This window comes from Chiloscyllium punctatum, chromosome 9 (assembly GCF_047496795.1).
Source record: "Chiloscyllium punctatum isolate Juve2018m chromosome 9, sChiPun1.3, whole genome shotgun sequence".
Classification (NCBI taxonomy): Eukaryota; Metazoa; Chordata; class Chondrichthyes; order Orectolobiformes; family Hemiscylliidae; genus Chiloscyllium; species Chiloscyllium punctatum.
Genome location: NC_092747.1, coordinates 116,912,590 through 116,930,148, shown reverse-complemented (window position 1 = coordinate 116,930,148; position 17,559 = coordinate 116,912,590). Strand labels below are relative to the sequence as shown.

At 39.5% G+C, this 17,559-nt stretch overlaps 1 protein-coding gene across 5 annotated transcripts in view; it reads left to right on the top strand.

Moving 5' to 3' along the window:
- myo16 (myosin XVI) overlaps positions 1-17,559 on the top strand; it is a 390,437-nt gene that overhangs the window by 21,745 nt on the left and 351,133 nt on the right. Inside the window, exon 2 of one of the 5 annotated variants that reach the window (XM_072578150.1) lies at positions 3,491-3,625. The exons of 3 other annotated variants lie outside the window; for them this stretch is intronic. The gene's annotated coding sequence lies outside the window, so the exon portion shown is untranslated. Of the gene's footprint in view, positions 1-3,490; positions 3,626-13,791; positions 13,885-17,559 lie in introns of those variants that run through there. One more of the 5 variants, XM_072578152.1, reaches the window with a different exon arrangement.

Sequence of the window (17,559 nt, the reverse complement as noted above, 5' to 3'; positions counted from 1 at the left end):
TGGAAGTAAATCATCTCATCTCCAGGATATCTCTGCAGGAGTTCCTCAGATTAGTGTCCACAGCCCAACCATCTTCAGCTGCTTCATCAATGACTGTCCCTCCATAACATCAGAAGCAGGGATGTACATTGATGATTGTGCAGCAACATTCATGACTCCTCAGAACTGAAGCAGCTAATATCCATTTAAAGCAAAACTTGGATCTGGATATGTGGCAGGTTATATTAGCTCCAGAAAATGACTATTTCCAACAAGAGAGAGCCTAATCATCTCCCCCAACATTCAATGGGATTACTAATACTGAATCACAACTATCAATAACCTGGGAAGTTCACATTGATCGGAAATTGAAGTGAATCAGCCTTATAAATACAGAGGCTATAAGAGCAGGTCTGAAACTAGGAATTTGGTAGCAAGTAGCTCACCATTAGTTTCCCCAAAGCTGTCCATCATGTCCAAGGCACAAGTCAGGGATGTGCTGGAATTCTCTCCACTAGCCTGGAACTCTAACAATATTTGAAGCTTTACCTAACCAGACAAAAAAAAATACTCAATGTTTTGGCACCTCAGCCACCATATTAAATCTTCATTTACTCGTGGACTTAGTGACAGCAGTGTGTACCTGTGACAACATGCACCAAAGTTCCTACAACAGCTTCTTCCAAAGCTATGGTATGACCAACCTAGAGTAGCACTTGTGTGGGACCATCACCATAAGCTTGCTTCCAAACATCACACTATCCCGACTTGGAAGTATATTGCTTCTCTCATGCTGGTTAGAAATCTTGGAACACCTTCCCTTACAGCACTGTGTGTCAAGCCAAACTACAGCAGATCAAGAAACCAGTTCACTGCCATCTTTCCAAGGGCAGCTTTGGATGGGCAAAGAAATGCTGGGCCAGCCAGTCATGCCCATGCTTTATGAAAATATAAACCAGCAAAGTCCACCATCTGACTGTTATTGGAGCTGATGATCTCTCTTACAGCTTCTGCACCTTCGAGAAACTGATGCTCAGTTTCAGAAGTGATGACCATGATTTTACTGAGTTGGGAGGTCAATAAAAATGGTGGACAGGGCCTGATCTTTTTGGAATTAATTCCCATTCCTCTTTCCAGTCAGTTTTGCAAATGCAGCTGAAGAGCATGACTAGTAAGCTTGCGTAAAACCTTTGACTGCATCAACATTTCAAGATCCTCACAATTTTGATGGAATCGCATAAGGTGTAGCACCTGCCTATTACCACCTCCTCCTCCTCCTCCTCTGTCTCGAAGGCCCTGGACACACCTTCCAGGTGAAGCAGCACTTTACCTGCACTAGACTCAATCTTATCTACTGTATTCAATGCTCACAATATGATCATCTCTACATTTTTGGGGAATTGAAGTGCAGACTAGGTGATCGCTTCATAGGACACCTACATTCTGTTCACGAGAAAGACCCTGAGATTCCAATTGTTTGCCAGATGAACCTCACATGTTCCCTGGCTAATACCTTTGTCCCAGATTTGTTGCCGTGCTCCAGCAAAGCTTAGCGCAAGCTAGAAGAACAGCCTCTCATTTTTGACTTGGGAACTCTGCAGTTTCCTGGATTCAGTATTGCATTGAACAATTTTCAGGCTTGAGCACCTTCCCCCAACTCTTTCCACCACCCCCATACACCTGGCCTTGTCCTCACATAGGGTGCTATCACATATAACCTATTAACAGCCATTCATTTTCCTTGGCTGACCGTTATCCACTGCTTTGTCTGTCCAACCATTTTACTCTCTTTAGGCTCTATCTCCACCTATCATTTACTCCTCCCACCTCAACCCCCATGTCCACCCTATCTTCAGCATAACTACCAAGCTCTTCCTAGCTACTATCCGCTCTGAAGACAGGTCTCTGCACCCTGAAACATTAACTCTGATTCCTCTCCACCGATCCTGCCAAGTCTTTGCTGAGATTTTCCAGCAATTTCTGTTTTTGTTTCAGGTTTCCAGCATCCACATTTCTTTTCTATTTTTTTTGATGGAATGTAGCTTGTTTTGTTCAGAGAATTGGCTTATGGTCCCTCCAAGGAGTTGTGAATTGTAGAGTAAGCTTAGTTTTGAATTAGAAACAAAAATAATTAATTAAGTATTCAACATTCTCTTTGATAACCAGTTGAACTTGTAAAGCTGTCCATCAAGTACAGTTCATAAGGTTGTGTTGAGGAAACCTTCAGCCCAATTTATACCTCTAAATCTTGTCCAAATAAACACATGTATTGAAATATCCTTCAAAGGAAAGATCAAGATTTTACAAAGTAAAAAAATGATCAAGATCGCAATCCTGTGCAATCCATGTAAGCAAAACCCTAATGAGCAGAGTCCATTAGTTCAGCAGTGGGCTGTTTATTCAATCACAGGGAGAGTGTTAAAAAATCACACAACACAAGATTATAGTCCAACAGGTTTAATTGGAAGCACACTAGCTTTCGGAGCGACGGTCCTTCATCAGGTGGTTCACAACCACCTGATGAAGGAGCTGCACTCCGAAAGCTAGTGTGCTTCCAATTAAACCTGTTGGACTATAATCTGGTGTGTGATTTTTAACTTTGTACATCCCTGTCCAACACTAGCATCTCCAAATCATGACTACAGGGACAAAGCTTAGCTTAGCTTTTATATGATTGATGCCATTTATTAATTTTGAATAACCTGATCTTTGCAATGTTTCTTTCATTGTTTGTATATGTATTTGGATAAAATTAAGAAGTATAAAGTGAATTAAAGGCTTCCTTTATGAAGATAAGATGGGCACTTTCTGCGGAAGGGAAGGAGCACTTTTGGGGAATTTTATTTTGCTATTTTAATCAATCTGTCCAGACATATGATAACACAGGTGACACTTGAACCCAAGACATTCAGTAAAATCTTAATACCTTATTAATTGTTCTTCAGTTGTTCTGTTAACAAGGAGAAAGGGAGGACTGGAGATCAGAGTTGAGAGTGTGGTGCTGGAAGTGCACAGTAAGTTAGGCAGCATCCTGGATTTATGCTGGAAATACCGATTCTCCTGCTCCTCGGATGCTGCCTGACCGGCTGTGCATTTCCAGCACCACATTCTCAACACTGTTCTCTTAACAATCATATTTGCCTGTTCTACAGAGCAAACAGCCATCATCTTTTTTTTTTCTCTTGAGAGGCAGCTTGTCAAACATGTGGAGGCCTCAACAAACAGGACAGCTTGAAAATCACATTGTTGTACAAATGAGTCAGTCGCCCATTTTCTCATTCACTTTTACCCTCTTCTCAGAACCTCATGGATCAACCTTCTGATCATTTGGCCTAAGAACACTTTGTGTGGTTCAGTTGCTTTGTAATGCTTCTGTGAAGTGCCCGGGAGGTGGGGGTGGGGGTGGTGGTGGTTGTTGGAAGAACATAACTAATGTGTTGTTTCACTTAATTAATTTATTTGCAGAATTATTTTCTGTCTTTGCTTGATTGCGTGATTTCTCATACACTAGGTGAGAGAGGGCAGAAGACTTAAGGTTGCTTTTCACCTCCACTTCTTTGGCAGTAAACTGTTGGAACCCATGATCTGCTCATTGTAGAAGTCGTTCAGTTTTCATTTCCACTGAAATCTGAGAACAAAAACACAGGTAAATAGTATCCTTCGATATAGGGAGATGCATTTTTATCTGCACAGGAATTAATTTCCTGCTTATTTAACTAATTTTCCAAGATAAAATTTCAGCGTAACCATGAATTTATACATAAAAGAATTGTGTCAGCTGTGGCTCAGTTGGTAGCACACTCTCACATTTTTAAATCACCAAGGTTCCAGCATGAAGCGCTACTCCAAGAACTGAGCACAAAAATCAGATTGGTAAAAACAATGACTGCAGATGCTGAAAATCAAATACTGGATTAGTGGTGCTGGAAGAGCACAGCAGTTCAGGCAGCATCCAACGAGCAGCTCGTTGGATGCTGCCTGAACTGCTGTGCTCTTCCAGCACCACTAATCCAGTACAAAAATCAGATTGACATTCCAATGCAGTGCTAAGGGAGCACTGTGTATTGTCAGAGGTGGTGCCTTTTGGACAAGACGTTAAACTGAGGCCCTGTCTACTTACTCGAGTGGATGTGAAAATGTTGTGTGACAAGGGCAAATATGAAGATATCTCTGGTGCTCTGGCCATTATTTATTTCTCAAATAAACTTTCAAAATACATTATCTTGTTATTATAATTTTAGTGAGAGTTTGCGAAGTGCATTTTGATGGACATGTTTCCAATGATATAGCAGAGATTATGTATCAAACATATTATAGAACTCTCACAGGTGGTGAAGCAGATTGAGATATCTGGTGATCATCAGAAGCCCAATATAAATATTGTTATGGGCCAGGCCTGACCCCTCAAAGCATTTTTAAGCAGGTAGCCCAGACCATAACTTTGTTATTTGTTTCAGGTAAGTGTATAGTGGATATTCCCAGAGTGAATTAGCTGGTCAGACTGCCGAGTATTTATGTATGAAATTACGAACTGAAACACAACAACCCGAAAATAGAATACCCGAATAACTTATCCTATCAAAACCCGATAGGCTGTCTTGACTTAATGATGCTGTTCCAAAATCCTTGTGACAGACCCAATAAACAGATCCCTTAGCACAAAGAGTAAAAATGACATGAAAAGCTTACAGGTTACCAAGTCAGAAGGAGAGGGAGATCGTCCACTTTCAAGTGTGACCCTGACTCAACTAACCCCCGCACTGAACTGACCTGCGCAGCTAGAGAGCTGGCCATGCCCCTTGATTATGCCAGTTTTTTTCAAAGACTTGAAAGTTTTCTGCCTGAGACATTACCTGTTAGGTATAAACAAAAGGGACCCAATGAACCATTTAAACTTCAGACATGATGGAACCTGGGTCAGTTAGAACCTCTCTCTGAAAATCATCAAGGACAACGTAACCTTGTAAAAGGACCAGCTTTGTGACAATATAAAATATCCTTATTATACCCCAAGCATTACCAATTGTATTTGAAATTACTTTATAAAGGATCTTTTTTTTTCCCCTCCAAAATACAAAACCCATTCAAAGACAATGCTTATCTAAGACTAACTCCTTAAGAAAAGTTTATAAACCCCTGATTACCTCAGGCTTGTTATTAACCTCAAAATATATTGATTATCACAAGTGGTGGGATTATATGTCTGTCAGGAGTTTGTAGTTTGTGTTTGAAAAAAATGACATTTGCTGCCGATTGGACTTACACTTTCCTCTCTATGTTCTGTAAGTTTTTACACTGCATTTTCAGTAACTAGAGAGCTGAAATCATGGAGAACCTTGCACTGAAACTCTTAGATCCATGGTGTGCAGGGCAGGTAATGGCCTGTTTCATCAATGAAAGTGAGGAACACAGAACCTAAACCAGGAAATATGCATTATTTTTTAAAAATGTAAAATTATGTATGCTAAAGTCACCATAGTCTTACCAGACCATTAGGGAGAGATGACTGGTGATCTCCTGAGGGCCACCAGGCCTAAGGCAAAGGGGCAGGTTAAGAAAGAGAATACTTCTTAAGGTAATCTCCGTTAGTGCAGTAATTGTACCCTTGCTGTTGGTGTCACTCTGCATAACCAGCCATCTACCCAACTGAGCTAACCATTCCCTAAAATTATGTCCAGATAGTTACATAAGTAGCAAAAAATTGTGATTACGAGAGAACTATTAAAGAAACAGGAAAAAAGTCCTTAAAATTTCCAATAATAATTTAGTTCAGCAGGAATAAGACTCCAGATTTTTAAATATTTTATGTCAGATAAATTGATTGGCAGCAATTTAAGGTTTACCACACTGTTCAAAATCTACTTACACTGAGCGAGGCCAAGTCTTTTTTGACATTTAACCAGGCCAGCTTTACAATGTTCTATGCATGTCCATGGCAAGTCATTCAGCAAGTTACAAGGATAGCACAGTGGGCACAGGGCTCCTCCGATTGAATATTCCTCATTTTTGATCACCTGTAGATACCAGAAGTTGCTGTTATTTTATTCCTCAGTAATTATGAGGACTATCAGCACACATTTTATTTTAACTGTGAAATATCAACCAACACTGTCTCTCGTATGAACTTAACTCTGGGCGGAGACTGAAGCACAACAAAATGAACCCTTTTCTAACTTGTTGCTGCTTCAGTGGTCCTTTTTAGTTTTAAACCACATCTTTTGAGGTGGTTCATTCCCAATATAGGTATCTCCAACTGCAACACCAGGTTTGCCTGTTGATATCCTTACCTGCTTTTTATGATATTCAACAAGATTCAACTAACAGACCTTTTGTTTAACTTGCCTTTTAAAACTATTGCTTCTCCATAGGTATTTTACCTGCAAATGAATGGATATGAAATTCACAATTACTCCAGTTCGAAGATCAGCTTGGTCAAATTGCCAAAAATGAACATTGTGCAGGTTTATCTCACTGATTGTAATTTGCTTCTGTTTTTTGTCATAATGTACTTATTCCTTACCACTCCAAAATAAAATAGCATGAAGGCACTCCAGTGTATCCAATACTTATCAATGAACTATGTTGGAATCATGCATTTATAAATTGGACTCTGCTTGTTAGCTGCTTTGAAGGAACTGTATTTTGATTTTATCTTTACACAAACTACTTTCTCCCTTCAGTACAAAAGCTATGTGCACTTTATAAAAGCTGCATCTCCACTTCAAATGTGGATGCAAAGACAACTGCAGTACCACAGAATTCCAAGCTACCTATTAAGATCCTATTGGCCATCCCTTGTGCTAACCTCACAGTATGATTTTAGGCTAAGGCATTCAAAGCGCCTACATTTTATAGACTACTTCCTGCTCATCCATTTCCTGAATTATCGCCACTTCTAACATTTAGTTAGACCAAAATATCATAACACATAAGAGGAAATGCAGGCCATTCAGCCAAATGAATCTGTAGTGTCTGTGAGACGTTACTTATTCACTTCTGCTTGCACTGTCTGTTCATTTATTTTATTTGAAAAGTCATGTGCATTCAAATTCAAAATCTTTATTTTTATTCCTTTTACTCCTCTTGTAATTTCTAGTCTTACTTGTTGATTAACTCTTCAACTTGAATACTGTATCTCTTCCTGTAAGTGCATTAATATCTTTCTCTTTGGCCTTGACTCTATTCTTTGGTTTAGCAGATGTTTCTTTGCCTCAAGTGTATATAAAAGTACTCTATTTATGTCGTTGGCAAGAACCAACACCAGAACAGTTCAGATGATTTGGACCATTCTATTGGTACAAATTCTGATTTCCCCAGCATTAGTGCCAGTACCCAATGAACCAGGACCTATTTCTCCCATACCTGTCTTTAAGCCACACATTCATCTCTCTAATCTGATTTGCCCTATTCTAATTGTGATGTGTATTACATAATAATGCAAAGATTGAGTTTTTTGTATAACAATGTTATTAGCAATGCCCAAATTATAATCGTAAGACTAGGAGCACCACTAAACGTTAGTCATGTTTACTGAGTAAATGGCTAATGCATTTAACTTTTATTTTCTTAATTTAAAGAGAAGTTAAGTCCATTATAAGAATCATTTTGGAATTTTCAATGCTCAGTGCTTTGTTCTGACAGTAGATAATTTGTTGGAAAATGAATATGTTATTAATTTAGTTCAGTGATCATTCATTCTGTTTCAAACTCCTTGTTTTACCATTAAATGTCAGCCTTTTCTCAATAGTTGTAATCTTTGTGGCTTTATGACACAATGACTTTAAAAGGACATGAGGATATTATCAAGTTATTACTCCGTTGAAGTATGAAGAGACTGCTGTTATGACATTCATCTTTCTCTCCCTCCCTCCCTCTCTCTCTCTCTCTCTCACTCACTTTCTCTCTCAGAAGTTAAACTGAGGCTTTGAATAAATATGCAAGGCCCCAATACAATTTTCTTTCCAAAGAGGAGCAGGAGAATTCCTTTGGTGTCTTGTAATATTTCAATTCTCAACTAATACCATCTAGGAACTGACTATCTGGTTGGCTCATTATGATTTAGGGATGTCATGAAATGTTCATGAAATGGCTGGTTGATTTAGTAACATTACAAAGTATGAACACCTGAAATGTAATTTAGGTTGAAGCTTTTTGGGTGTCCTAAATTCAGAAAAAGTACAAATAATAATTTGCTATGGTTTTCTGAATGTTAACTCATAAAATGGACCACATGGACTCAGGTTGTCATGAAGCCAGAATATCTGGAAGTTGATTCATAACTAATTAACAGGAAGTATGATAACCTGGTCTTATGGGCTTTACGCTTGTTATGTTACTGTTGCCAACATATAGTTGACTGACATAGTTGACTGACATATTGACTCCATTGTACAAAGACTAAGATTTAGTGTTTTTGGTTCAGACCATCACAGAACATGGTGTCAGCTATCTGTCTTAAAGGGATAGTGCATTTTGACATCTACGCAATAATACAAGTGATTTGTTTTGTATAAAGTTTAAGTATCCTTCTCTATTTTTGTTTTTATTTTTATCCCCCTGTCATGCTTCAATGTGTTAGAAATCAAGGCTGCCTATTCCTAACTGTCACAAAAGTAAGGAATTCTATCACAGTCTCCTATTTACCTGTTGGATTGACTGTGACTAATAGAAAACATTGAGCTGATTTCTGTACATAATGATAATTTAGTCTTTTATTACAAATAGATACTCTAACCATAACTAGTCAATTAAAACTTTTGACATACAACTATACTGGTTAAAATTCTAACTCTTTTCTATAACACTTTTTCTGCCTTTCTCTTAGGATTATACTTAAGATGGCACTTTTGTGCAGCAACATTGCACACTTTTTTTCACTGTACTCCTGTACTTTTTGTACTTGAGTACATGTGACAATGAAATCAAAATCAAATTGAACTAACACACAAGCTGTTCATAAAAGCCAATCAATTAGTTGTTATCAGACTAATGGTCTTTGGCATCCACAACTAGTCACCACTCTAATACATAACCCAATCACAAGCCTGTCGCAAGCTCAATCCCATTTTGTTCCCTACCACCATTATCCTCCCTGCCCCCTGACCCAGTGCCAGGCCATCTGTAAACAGCCTCCACCACTTCCTGAACAAAGCAGCAATGTTACTAAAACTCATTGTCAATCACGGTAAGTTGTTTTATAAAAATGCACCCATTCCTTCAATAATCTTTAGTTTTAACACATCTTTTCCAGTTCAGTCCATAATCCAAAATACAGAAAAATAACGAGAAGATATGGTCTTTATATCCTGCATCTCTTTGCCTTTTAGCTTGGCCTACCATGCTAGATGGCATAAAAAAAGGTGACCACACATCTATGAGACCAGGATTTGCAATCAATATAGATAATGTGATGAAGATTTTTCTCAACTACCGACTGTGAGATTTCCACATTACCGAGAATTTTTCTCACTTGTCCCCAGATAAGATGGTTAGGTGGGGAAGTAGTCACATGTTGAAAGACAGAAGGTGTCTTTATGAAAATTAGAGTGCACTTGTAGAGCTTGGGAGGTGACACTTCAAATCAAAAACTCTCCTGCCAATGAAATATCCTGAGAGTGCTTGATACTGACACAAGGTAACTTTAATTTTTAACATACAAGATCCTGAGGGGCCATGACAGAGTAAATGTGGAAGGGATGTTTCCTCTTGTAGAGCATCTAGAACTAAACATCAATATTTAAACCTAAGTGACTCTTTGTTTTAAACTGTTGTGTAATGCAAAGCTGTAGGTGAATCTTCTATAATGCTGTTGTGATTTGGTACATCCAACACAGAAGCTGGTCAATCTCCAAACTGGCTTGGCAACAATTTCAAAAGGACACTTATTTTTGGCATAGAATCTCAACTCACCATTTATGCAAATAAACACATACTCAGGAGTTCATCAGGTCATATGTTTGCAACATAATATCTGCTCTTAAATGCAGAAGTTAAAGGCAGTCAGTGGAAAGAGGCCATTCAGCCCATCAAGTCTACACCAACCCTTAGAGCATCCCAACTAGAACCAGCCACTACCCCAATTCCCACATTTGCCATCTGCCATCTCCTGTGTGCTCTTTACAATATACTTACTTACCTATGTCTATGTGATCTGCAAATTTGACTACTTTTGTTCCCCTCATCTAAAACAATGGTATAAGTTGTTGAGTACCCAGCACAGACTTCTGCAAGATTCCACTTGTCACATCCTGCCAATCAGAAAAATACCCATTCATGCATACTCTCAGTTTACTGCCATCCAGACAATCTTCTACCCTTGCTAATATGTTACACCTATAACACGAACTCCTATTTCTGTTCAAAAGCTTTCTTATGTAGAGCCTTGTCAAATGTATTCTGGTAATCCAAAGTAAGTATATCTCCCAGCTCCATTTTATCCAGGGTGCATGTTACTTACATATATTTTCCTAACTAACCTGTTCAGAAGTGCTATTACACATCTCTGGAAGAAGTAGGACTTGAATCAAGGTCTCCTGCCTCAAAGGTATTGATACTACCACTACACCACAAGAGCCCTAATGTTGCTTTAACAAATAGGGTCAATAAATTGGTTAATCATGATAGAATTTGTAAAAAAAAATGCTGAATCCTTCTAATGATTGTGTTTTCCAAATGCCCAGCTCTGACCTCTTTTACGGATTCTGATATTTTCCCCATATAGCTGTCATGCTAACTGCACTATAGTTTCCTGCTTTATGCCTTCCTCTCTCCTTGAATGAAAGAGTTATATTGGCTATTTTTGAATCCGATGGAAACTTTTCAGAGTCTAGAGAGTTTTGGAACACTTATACTGACATCTCTAATACCTCCTTAGCCACCTGATTTAAGATCCGAGGGTGAAGTCAATCTCGACCCAAGGTGGATTGGCTGGGCTAAACTGCCCAGTGTCCGAGGATATTCAGGCTAGGTGGATTAGCTGTGGTAAATATATTAAGGGGATAGGTAGAGGGTGGATCTGTGTGGGATGCTTCGGAGAGCTGGTGTGAACTCAAAGGGCTAAATGGCTTGCTTCCACTCTGTAGGGGTTCTATGATTTGTCAAGCCTCTGTTCCATCTGTTTGTTTGTGACTGCTTTTCTGGTGATTATTATTATTTAAGCAAATTCTCCCCTTCTTCTCCTCCTAATTTTTAAGTATTACAGTAAAGTGTTTTATTGTGAAGACAGAAAAAATTGTTTACTTCATCTATGACTTCCTTATTATTTATTAAGAAGTCCCTATTTTCTCTCTGTGGAAGAGCAATGCTCACTTTTTAGTTCCTCATTTCCATTTTAAATACTTGGAGAAACTCTTGTTATCCATTTTTATATTTTTAGCTAGCTTCCGCTCAGATATTAATTTATTTGTCCTGACTAATCATTTGGCCATTCTTTTCTGTTCCTCATATTGCATCTAATCATCTGATCTGACATTGAACCCTATCAATTGTATGTTTCTTTTATGTTCAGTTTGATTCATTCCTTAATTTATTTTGTTAACCATCATGGATGTTGGAACCTCCCCTTAGAGTAAATACATTCCAATGTAAAGCAAATTCGGAGTAATCAAAAATATCCCTTAAATGTGCACTACTGCTTCTCAATTACCTGTTCCCCAGCTCAGCCCAGTCTTTCTCTGTCCCCACACCATAATATTTTAAGACAATACCTTTGTTGGTTGTCCTGTTCATTCTGGATCCTGATGCCCTCCTTTCCTATATCATAAGACATAGGAGTGGAAGTAAGGCCATTCGGCCCATCGAGTCCACTCCGCCATTCAATCATGGCTGATGCGCATTTCAGCTCCACTTGCCAGCGTTCTCCCCGTAGCCCTTAATTCCTCTAGACAACAAGAACCTATCAATCTCGGCCTTGAAGACATTTAGCGTCCCGGCTTCCACTGCACTCCGTGGCAATGAATTCCACTGGCCCACCACTCTCTGGCTGAAGAAATGTCTCCGCATTTCCGTTCTGAAATGACCCCCTCTAATTCTAAGGCTGTGTCCACGGGTCCTAGTCTCCTCGCCTAACAGAAACAATTTTCTAGCATCCACCTTTTCAAAGCCATGTATTATTTTGTACGTCTCTATTAGATCTCCCCTTAATCTTCTAAACTCCAACGAATACAATCCCAGTATCCTCAGCCGTTCCTCATATGCTAGACCTGTCATTCCAGGGATCATCCGTGTGAAATATCTTATGAATTGGGTTTTAAAGTTAGACTTGCTCTGCAACTCAATAACATGTGTACTCACTATCAGTACTCATATCAATATCAGTTTGCACATTCATCAACTTAGTGAGTACACATGTTATTGAGTTGCAGAGCAAGTCTAACTTTAAAACCCAATTCATAAGATATTCCACTACAGCATCCTCAACAACCAACAAAATGATGAGTGATGCTTGACTCAATTGAATTGAATTGAGTCTATTGTCACATGTACCGAGGCACAGTGAAAAGCTTTGCCTCGAGAGCAATACTGGCAGCTGAGAAGGTTTGGCATGATGGCAAATACCCTTGCCAACTTCTATAGGTACGCAAGAATTTAACTGCAGAATTTAAGCAGAACTTTAGTTTATTGATGAGGAGAATTTGGGTACATAGAAAATCATCTCTTGGGATTGGCAAGGTGACCAAGTCAAGAGAGTAAAACTAAAAAACATGCCTCTCTAATTTGAAAGTTCACTACTGATGACAGGCAGATTAGATGATGATGATTTTAGTAAGCGGCTTATTATTATTAACATTTCCTTCCTGTTTAAACAAATGTGTTCTTAATATCTGATTAATTTTCCTTAAAATCAAAAGAGCAAGATGAAAATTTGTCTTAATATTCAATCGGTGAAGTTTATATGCCGGATCTTCTTGTCACTGGAATGCCATATTACCAGATAGACTAAGCTTCAATGCAAAAACAGAAATTGCTGGAACCGCTCAGCAGGTCTGGCAGCATCTGTAGAAAAATCAAAATTAATGTTTCCTGATGGAGTTTCTATTTGACATAACAGGAATTCAATTCAAACTACTTCATAAATGGTTAATGTATTATTAACTTCTATCTATAATCCTTTTGTTCTTCAATTTTTACTAGTGACTGTGGGTAGCATGGTTGCTCAGTGGTTAATGCTACTGCCTCACAGCTCCAGGGACCTGGTTTTGGTTCCAGCCTCAGGTGACTGTCTATCTGTGTGGAATTTACATGTTTTCTTTGTGTCTGCGTGGGTTTCTTCCAGGTTCTCCAGTTTCCTCCCACAGTCCAAAGATGTACAGGTTAGATAGAATGACCATGCCTAATTGCCTATAGTCTCCAGGGATGTGCAGGCCAGGTGGGTTAGTCATGGGAAGTGCAGTGTTACAGGGATGGGGTCAGTCTGGGTGGGATGCTCTTCAGAAGATTGGTGGACTTGATGGGTCAAATGGCCTGCGTCCAGACTGTAATTATTCTAAATTTAATATTTTCTTCAGAAATAACCTGGTTCAAATTCAAATGGAGATCTGTAGAGAAAGAAAAAAGTACAACAATCCTGCATTTACCCAGAGCTTGTATATTCTCTTGTTTTGTAAAATATTCTACAGATGATTCTGATTCCGGAGCTCGGTCACTGTTGTGATGAAAGCAAAAGTGACAGTTTATTTTAGGCAGAGCAAGATCCCACATATAACAACGTGATAAATGTCCAAAGTCTGTTTCAATGATCATTCCAGGATATGTGTTGGCTACTGTATTGAGAAAACTCTTATTTATTTTTCAAACAGTGAAAATATGGATCAGCGCTGTAGTAAATAACTTGGCTGAAAGATGGAATCTCCACAGCTTCCTCAGGCCATGTGATGTCAACATACATGATGTCCTCAAGCTTTTAGAGTGAGTCTTGAAGCTGCAATCTTTCTGACACATAGGAGAACTAACACTGAGCCAAAACTGAATGAATATGAACTACTTATCACTAACAGTGACAACATTCTGCACACTGGAATTCTGGGATGGTAACCAGCAGAATTGCAGCATGTAGTATTTTATGACCGAACTATTTCTTTGAAAGTCCTGGAAAGTTAGTTCCACTCTTTTACTTCCATGTTGTAGCCTACTAGTGTTTCCCCTTCAAATAGTCATTCAACATCATCTAGTCAGTCTTCTCCCACCAGCAATCCAAATAGTGACTTTCAGATCAACAATGAACTGCTGCATGAAAAAAAAATCCCTCATGTTGCCTCTGATTATTTTTGCTATTGTCTAAATTTTCTGTTCTTTGGTTATCAACTCTTCTGGTAATTAATTCATCAAAACTTTATATTGTTTCTGAAGTGCCCCTTGAACAACCCCAATTTCTCGAGTGGCCTCACACAATTGGAACTTTTAACCCCTGGAAACATTGCAGCAAATCTCCTCTGCACCCTCTGTAAGGCCTTCCTAAATTATAATCCCCAGAGATGGAAATGGTATTCTAGCTGAGGCCTAACCATCTCATTCATAAGTATTTAGCATAAGTGTGGTGCCCTGAGGTGGAAATGATCCTCTAACAGAAGCTTTGCCTTTTTCTTCATAATTGCTCAAAGTTTCCTTATATTTGTATGCTGTTTCTATATATAAAGTCAATGATTCCATAAGCCTTTCAAAAATGTTCTTAAATTGTTCCACTATCTGCAAAGATTGTTTATACATGGATGTTTGATGTTTCTGTTCCTGCACCCCTTTTTTAATAATATACCATGTAGTTTGTGTTGTGTTTCTACATTTTCCTGCCAAAATAGATCACTTCGCATTTCTCTGGATTAAGTGTCATCTGCCAGAGGTCTGCCCATTTCACTAGTCTGTATCTTCTCTCCTCAGTGTATGGGGCACCATGAAGTGTTGTTTGTCCCCCAAGTGAATTAGTGGAAGGGAGGTACATAACAGAGACATGATTGACTGACTGATTGAATCGCGGTCATAAAGACAGTTGTAAGCTCCTCCCACTCGTTGGTGAAGACAGGATTCGAAGATTGCAGCTTCAAGACTCACTCAAAGCTTGAGGACATCATGTATGTTGACATCACATGACCGGAGGAGGTTGTGGAGATCTACAGTAGTGAAAAGACGCAAGGGGCTTATCTTTTCATTACATGATGATTCAGGAATAGACTAGTTTTATTAGATGTATGTGCAGTAGACAATGAGGTCTGGAATACTCCACGAAATGTGATTGTGATGATGTCATACCAATGGATCAGAAGCCCAAATTACTCAGACATGTTGAATGTTTGGATACAACTTGTGTTTTTATTTTAGCCACTGCAAGGCAATGTTGTCTGCTCATGTAACATCTAAAAGTGAAATTCACTGCTGAAAGATTCCCTGTGGGAACCACTGAAATGCTGCACTTTCTAGAATGTTAAGAAAGCTTCAAAGAGAGACTTCAAAAGGCAAAAAGGTGCAAGGCAATCTAATTGCCTTCTCTCAACAGGAAACCATCTCCTTTTGAGTTTTCTTTCAGACTGTGTGTGTGTGTGTGTTTAAATGATTCGAAAGGCAGGTTTGTACTTTGTCCTTGCAGGAATATACAAGAACCCCTCATCTGTGTGCATCAGCAGGCTATTCAGCTAGGATGGACGAAGGTTGCCATAGCCGTACCAGACTACAGGGCTTCTCACTCATGAGACAGAGAGATATCTGGTGGTGGTTTATCCTGAGGGTCAGCACACCTCATGGGAGGGCAGAGTTTGAGAATACAGGATTGTCATTGTAACCTCAGCCAGTAGCAGGAATTGAACCTGGGCTGATGGTGTTACTCAACATTGTAAATGAGTCATCCAACCAACTAAGATAGCTGGCCCGCAGAGATAAAGTTGCGACAGTCCCAGAGAACCACAGGGCTGCTCTCTCTTGTTCATAGAGTTATAGAGATGTACAGCATGGAAACAGACCCTTCGGTCCAACCCATCCATGTCGACCAGATATCCCAACCCAATCTAGTCCCACCTGCCAGCACCCGGCCCATATCCCTCCAAACCCTTCCTATTCATATACCCATCCAGACACCTTTTCAAATGTTATAATTATAACAGTCTCCACTACAGCCTCTGGCAGCTCATTCCATACACTCACCAACCTCTGCATGAAACTGCTGCCCCTAAGGCCCTCTAGTTCTGAACTCCCCCACCCCAGGGGGAAAACAAATCTTGTCTATTTTACCCTATCTATGCCCCTCATGATTTTATAAACCTCTATAAGGTCACCACTCAGCCTCCAACACTCCAGGGAAAACAGCCTCAGCCTATTCAGCCTCTCCCTATAACTCAAATCTTCCAACCCTGGCAACATCCTTGTAAATCTTTTCTGAACCACTTCAAGTTTCACAACATCCTTCCAATAGGATGGAGATCGGAATTCCACACAATATTCCAAAAATAGCCTAACCAATGTCCTGTACAGTCACAAGATGACCTCCCAACTCCCATAGTCAATGCTCTGACTAATAAAGGAATGCATATCAAATGCCTTCTTCACTATCCTATCTACCTGCAACTCAAGGAACTATGAACCTGTACTCCAAGGTCTTTTTGTTCAGCAACACTCCCTAGAACCTTCCCATGAAGTGTATAAATCCTGTTCTGATTTGCCTTTCCAAAAAGTAGCACCTCCCATTTATCTAAATTAAACTCCATCTGCCACTCCTCAGCCCATTGGCCCATCTGATTAAGATCCTGTTGTGATCTGAGGTAACCTTCTTCATTGTCCACGATACCTCCAATTTTGGTGTCATCTGCAAACTTACTAACTATACATCCTATGTTCACATCCAAATAATTTATATAAATGATGAAAAGTAGTGGACCCAGCATCGATCCTTGTGGCACTCCATTGGTCACAGGCCTCCAATCTGAAAGACAACCCTCCACCACCACCCTCTGTTTTCTGCATTCAAGCCAGTTCTATATACAAATGGCTACTTCTCTCTGTACTCCATGAGATCTAACTTTGCTAACCAAACTCCCATGAGGAAGCTTGTCGAACATCTTACTGATATCCATATAGATGATGTCCACCCCTCTGCCCTCATCAATCCTCTGTGTTACTTCTTCAAAAAACCTCCATGTTTGTAAGACATGATTTCCCATGCACAAAGCCTTATTGACTATCCTTAATCAATCCTTGCCTTTCCAAATAAATGGAATTCTGTCCCTCAGGATTCCCTATAAAAACTGCCCACCACCAATGTCAGGCTCACCGGCCTATAGTTCCCTGGCTTTTCCTTATCACCTTTCTTAAATAGTGGCACCACATTAGCCAACCTCCAGTCTTCCGGCACTTCACCTGTGACTATCGATGATACAAATATCTCAGCGAGGAGCCCAGCAATCACTTCCCTAGACTCCCACTAGGTTCTAGGATACACCAGGTCCTGGGTATTTGTCCACCTTTATGTATTTTAAGACATTCAGCTCCGCTTCCTCTGTAATATGCCCATTTTTCACCATCTATTTCCCTACATTCTTTATCTTTCCTGTCCTTCTGCACAGTAAACACTGATGCAAAATACTTGGTATCTTCCCCATCTCC